The following is a 6549-nucleotide window of genomic DNA, read 5'->3' on the forward strand; positions in this document are numbered from 1 at the left end:
CAACTGTTCTAACCAGCAGTAAGCTGTCTGGAGACAGAGATATCTTCTTCCACCCTAGCTCAGACAATAAAGCAAAGGCACCAAGTCACTAGAAGAATCTCCCTTGTGGGGCAAATAGAACTTTTGGACATTTTCTGGCCCAGAAGGCAAGGCTTGGAATCTGAAACCAGAAGACCCGAGTTGAAGTCCTGACTTTTTTCATTCACTCGTGTAACTTTAAGAAAGTGATTCCCCTCTCTGAACTTCCACGTTTTCTTCTGTAAAAACAACATTGAGTTCAGAAGGGTTATTGTGAGCACTAAACTATTAATTGAGGTAACATATTTGATATATCTAACATATGTCTGATGAATAATAGATGGTCAATAAACATAAATGCCCCTTCCAAATTATTTCATTTAATTCAATGGGATAAGGCAGTATAACTTAGAATGTGAACATTTGGTGTACTACGCCTGATAGTATACAAGATGATTTTACATGGTACATGTATATATGTATATTATATTATAATAATAGCTATTCAAAACCATAGATTCACATACTTATTTGCTTAGGACAATATTAAAGTTAAGCATTTATGTTAAAAAAGTTAATTAAAAGGAAAATATTAAGGTGATAATTTTACAGATAGATTTCAGATACAAAAAAACTTGTAAAGACAATACATGAATGACCAAATTTTGGGAAAAATTAAGATCTATCTCTGATGTTTGTTGAATATAAATATTTTTTCTGAATGGTCCAAGGGAATTCTAGACAAAAGATAGAAGCCATAGGAAGAACACTTTTCCATGGAAGAACTTTTTAAGACACAGGAGCAAAGATGGAATGGACCAGCTAAATATTCTGCTGCTGGAGATATTCAAGCAGAGATTAGGAGATTTTGCAGAAATGGCTTACTGGGTGTTGGGGATTGAATCATGTTCCCCACAAAAGATATGTTCAAAAATTAATCCACCTTACTATAGGTGTGAACCCATTTGTAAATAGTATCTTTGAGTATATTAAGGTGAGTCAGTGTGTTGACTCAATTGTGACTAGAATCTTCTAAGATCCTGTGTAGATGGGGCCAAAGTGAAGCAGGGTGGGCCTTAAGCCATATGATGGGAGTCCTTATAAGAAAAGGAAATTGTATGCAGATGATTGAGCAAGAGAAGTACAAGCTAGAAGGAGAAGCCATCTCTGATGCAGGAAGAGATGCAAGCCAAGGAACCCCAAGGATTGTGGCAAGCCAGCACCAGAACACTATTGACTTTGGGAAAAAGCATGGCCTTTCAAGAGCTTGATTTTGGACACCTAGCTATCAAAACCATGGGACAGTAAGTTTCTGTTGTTTAGGACAATCCATTATGTAATATTTGTCATAGCAGCCCTGGCAAACTAAGACATGGGGATTTAGGCATCAGATGGATGATTAGACTATGTGCAAGTTAAGGTCCCTATGAACCACATGAGGTTGTCTATGATAAGAAGGATTTCTGTTGGGGAAGTTTACAGATCACAGCAAAAATATTTAATCACAGACTCCTGGGAAAAGGTAGTGTCCTTCAGTAGCTGAGGGCTTAGAGGTTCTCTGCTGGGTCCCAAGATTCACCCTAAGTATACATGGCCTGCTTCCGTCTCTGTAGGCAAGCCAATTTCCATTGCATTTCACAGGTTTTGCACTTTCTGTTCACCAAACGCTTCTTTGAGAATATAGTCCAGATCCTCCACAGCAGTGATTTCCTTTGGGTGTGAATGGTGGGAAGGTATAGGGTAATTAAAGCCCACAGGAGCAAGCAAGTCTGACTGCTCTGTACTCCCTTCTGATTGGCATCTGATTCGAATAAGATTGCCAAGCAAGCAGAGCCAAGGGAAGCAAAGGCATAAGATAACCTCTCTAAATTCTACAAAGAAAATGTCAAGCCACAGCTAGGTTGGTATCTTCAGTTACTGCTCCTCCACTGCTGTCCTCTAACACATACATACACTGAAGTCTTCTGTGTGCAGTTTCTAGGATTCCACAGAGAACCTCTGTAGAAAAAATTCAGCCTTCTGGCCTAACTTCCAGATTGCTCAACACAAAACACATTTTATAGATTGCTGGAGCAGACAGCTGCCTAAGTGGTATGATTTCCAGGGGGACTGGAAAGCTCGTCAGATATTTCCTTTTGACTGAAATCCCTTTAATAGTTAAACACACCTTTATAAAGCAACTGTCCCTAGGGAAGGAAACACCATGATTGAAATTCAGGCTGAAGTGGAAGTGAAGTACTTGATCGCAGAATTTTAGATTAGCGATATTACTGCTACCAGGACATACATGCCAGGCACCATCCTAAGAAATATTCCACATGCATTGACCCATCCTCGCAACAACAATAAAGATTTCATTATTCCTATTTATTAATTCACATTCACAAGTGAAGAAACTCAGGGAAGGCAAGATCACACCATCACATCGTCTGACCTATATTTTAAACTAGGAAAGAAACTTACAGATCATGTAAAACAGCACCTTCCTTTTGAAGACAGAGAAATCGAGAAGCAGAAAGCAGGACTGACTTATCCAAAGCTACAAAGCCAGAAAGTAGCAGAGCTGGAATCCAAATTCCAGGCTTTTTCTAAGCAGTGGATTGCAATGGGGTGAAGGGGAAAGAAGTGATGGATTCTGGGTACATGAAATTTAGGAGGACAGGAAGGGGGACGTTTCGAACAATGAGCACATATTTTATCTCCTGCACAGTTTACTTTGGTAGCAATGCAGAATCCCTGAGCAAAGCTTATTCAGTCAGTCCTTATTCTGTACCAGGAGTCCTTCTAAGAAGAAATAGCATGTGTCTCAACATCAACAAAAGCACAAGCTGAGGAAGCAGAGGTTGGGAGAAGTAAGCCCACGTGTCCAAAGCAGCACAGCCAGGGACCGGTAGAGCAGAGGCTTAAATCCAGGTTTTCTTTTTTTTTCGTTTTTTGTAAAACGCAGTTTTATTGAGATATATTCACACACACACATACAATCCAAAGTATACAACCAATGATTTTCTATTTATAGCCATTTTCTATTTATAGATTTTCAATTTATAGCAATTGGCAAACTAAACAGAATAATTTACGGGATTATGGTTGTCACCGTTTGGTCTTCTGTTGTTGGTTTGTTTTTTTCAATCCGGGGAGAAAGAGAGAAACATGTTGCTGACTTTCTGAGTGCTGAATCCTGACTGTGACCCCCTGCTAAACAGTGGCCATGTGGCTCATTAACACTGAGACTGCTTCTCTTCAATCCCCAGGCACCTGCTGCTGCTCTACCCACGAGGGCAGCACTCCATCAGGAGCGGCCTCTCTGGCTTCCCAAGGCACAGGGTGCCCCTTGACCTAGAACAGACAAAAGGTCACTTGAAGAATGGAGCAATTAGCTGTCCACAATGGGCTGCTGTCCTCAGTGATCTGGCAATTGCAGGAGAGCCTCACCCCATCCTCACTGTAGCAGAGAGGAGGAGAGCCCAGTCCTAGCAGCTGCCATTACCCAAGATGCCAGCCGGGCAGCAAGCTGGGGAATCAGAGGGCTCTGCTAAAAGCAGCAACCCATGTGTTCCCAGGTCCTGGCTGGCATTTGAAGAAAGGGGATTTGCTGAAAGTAAGTAGCCAGCTTAAAGGGAAAAGGTACAAATGAGCTCATCTCAGAGCCTGGGGTAGCTCTGGGCCCACTGTCTCACTGCTCAGTGCCAGGGTTCCATGGGATGGACTGTAACCATTAATTAGATACCTGGGTGATCTTTACAGCCCATGTCTTCAATCCCTGTTAAGCTTTTTAATAAATCTAACTCATGTGAACCCATCTGCCAATGAAGAACTCAGTGAGAGCCAGGTAGCTAAATGGCACAGTTCTGGTTCTGCAGTCTTACAGACTTGGACTTAAATCCCAGATAGCTACCAGTTTATGTAGTCCCTGGACCACTTCTAACATCTCTAAGACTTGGTTTCTATATATGTAAAATAGGAATAATAATGATGATTATTAATATAACATGATATAATATATCCAACTTTCATCGGAATTGCTGAGGTTAGCCATTATGATACTGTGTTGTAATTCCCCAGATTATTCTCTGTATCAGTACTAGAGAACATGTTACTTAAGGATAAAAAACAAGACTTGCATGCCCATTCCTTGACTTCACTGAAGTTGTCTCAGAAGTAGACCTTGAGACAAGGATTTGAGAGCTAGTTGTTTATGGAGGGGATCACTGGAAACACCACTAGGAGAGTGAGAAAATAAGTCAGGAAAGGGGTAGAAAGCCAACAGAGTGTGTTATGTAGAATGAATACTGCTGAATATTTCTATGGGCAGCTGTGCTCAATCCCATTAATGACCCTGGGAAGATCATGCCTCAGACTTGTCCCTACAGAGGGACAAGAAAGCTGGAGTGCTTATCTACCAATGCTCATCCGTCTTGGGGAGGTGAGCGCTGAGGGGGTGAGGAAGTTGGTGTTCGTCTGCCGTTGTGAAAGGGCTGCTTCCTGGGGCATTAACTCCTTGGCACTTGCACCTGCCCTGCATGCCTGAGAGAAAGCTGTCACACAGAGAGTGGCAGGGACTTGCACAGGACACCATCAGCAAATAGTGCAACAGTGAATGCTAGCAGGAAAACGGGCAGGGCATTTGCAGCACATGAAACAGCTCTCTATCCCCAGCCCTTAGCACAATGCCTGACACATGGTTGGTGTGCAATAAATATTGAATAAGTAAATGAATAAATGAATGGGAGAAATATACACAGCTATTGATAACTATAATACATGATGGTTACCATAATGCAATTAAATTAGCAGTGGAGGGTAAAAGGAGATAAAGTCTACTTTTAGCTGGGAGGTGTCATGAAGGTTTTAAAGAAGAGGTAGCAACTGAATGCAGTCTTTAAGAATTCCTCTAGAAGGCATGGGCTATGATCCTTGTATCTCCAGCACCTAGCATACTGCTTATTGCATAGCAAAAGCTCAATAAATTTTTGTTCTGTGATTAATTTGGCCAAGTGGCAAGTAGAGCAATGACATCAGGAAAGTGCATGAATAATAGCATGAACACTTGTAAGTATGGCACCCACCAGAAACAGCAAGAAGTGCAGTTTGACTAGAGTTATAGGTGCTAGTGGTATAGAATGCAGCGGCATAATGTTGGAATGGTAGAATGCAGTTGGGCTGAATTAATAGTGTTAGAGAATTTGGACCTTATTTAATGGTATGAGCGATTGTAGTAGTGATGATCCCCACAACAATTCCACCTTCCTGTAACCTTTTTCATTCTGGGCTTGGTCAAAGGGACATTAGCAAATAGGATGCAAACAAAGGCTTGAAAGGCATTTGCAGATTGTGGCTTACCCTCTCTTACTGTTCTTAGGAATCCTGACATCACATGTGAAGTTAACGTTAGGCTCCTGGAGGATGAGAGACCAAGTGCACCAAAGAAAAATCCCCCAGAAGAGGTCCTAGACCAAACACTGAACCCACCTCTAGAATATGAATGAGGCCACACTAGACCATCCAGCCACAGCTGAGCCAAACCAGACCAGAATTTTCAAGCCAACTCACAGAATTGTGAGAAATAATGTTAATTGTTTAAGCCCGCTAAGTTTTGAGGTGGCTTGTTATGCAGTGAAAGCTAACTGAGAGAACTGAAACATCGTTGAAGGTCTTTGGACCAGAGAAAGGGGCATAACAGGCTTTAAGATTAATTCGAAAACTGTGCAGAATTTAGTATGCAATTGCTCAAGCTGTTCCCTAAACCAATCCTGTGCTTTCCCCTTCTCTGAATTTCTCTAGCCCTGAGACTGAAACTCTTGACGATATTATGTATTTGCCATCTAGAGCTACTTGTCTCAAAGAAGATGTCTCAGGGAAGAGACCTGGTCTTCCAGAGCTAAACTTCTCAAGCAAGGGGCAAATGCCAGAGGTGGAACTCCAAGTTAATAGGACAATTGACCTATTATCAAATGCCAAAACAAGATGGACTGAAACCATATAATCTTATATTCATGGCAGCTGAATTTTAGGGAAAAATACTTCAGACCTGGAGTTCAGGTCAGGATAAAGGAATGCCCCTCACAACTCTAAGAGACAGGGTTCATGTCTGAGGTGGCTGGGGCTGGTTGCTTATACTTGCTCTGCCTCGACTCTTTCACCCTTGTGCATGGTCTGACTCGCTTAGCATAAGTGGAATGTAACGAAGATTTGTGGAATTATTTTGACTCCAAAGCTATGATAAAAGCCTAATGAGAAAGAAGGTATAAATTGTCACCTAATATTAGTCATGATACTCTACTCTCCAACTGTTCAAAAAATTGGATGCATTATGCTATGCAAAACAAATCAAACTAGAGGCAGTGTCCCATAAGAGTGCTCTTCCATTTTGAAGGCCACCATGCTTGCAGAGTCCTTCACAGTAACCCTTCCAGCAACATCTTGCTGCAGCTCTGGGCTGTGTGTGCCTGGTGTTTCACAAGTAATTCAACCAAGGTCACGGGAGCCATGTGACTTATTAAAGGGCCAAAGCAAGTCAGCAACAGAACCCAG

This window comes from Choloepus didactylus, chromosome 1 (assembly GCF_015220235.1).
Source record: "Choloepus didactylus isolate mChoDid1 chromosome 1, mChoDid1.pri, whole genome shotgun sequence".
NCBI lineage: Eukaryota > Metazoa > Chordata > Mammalia > Pilosa > Megalonychidae > Choloepus > Choloepus didactylus.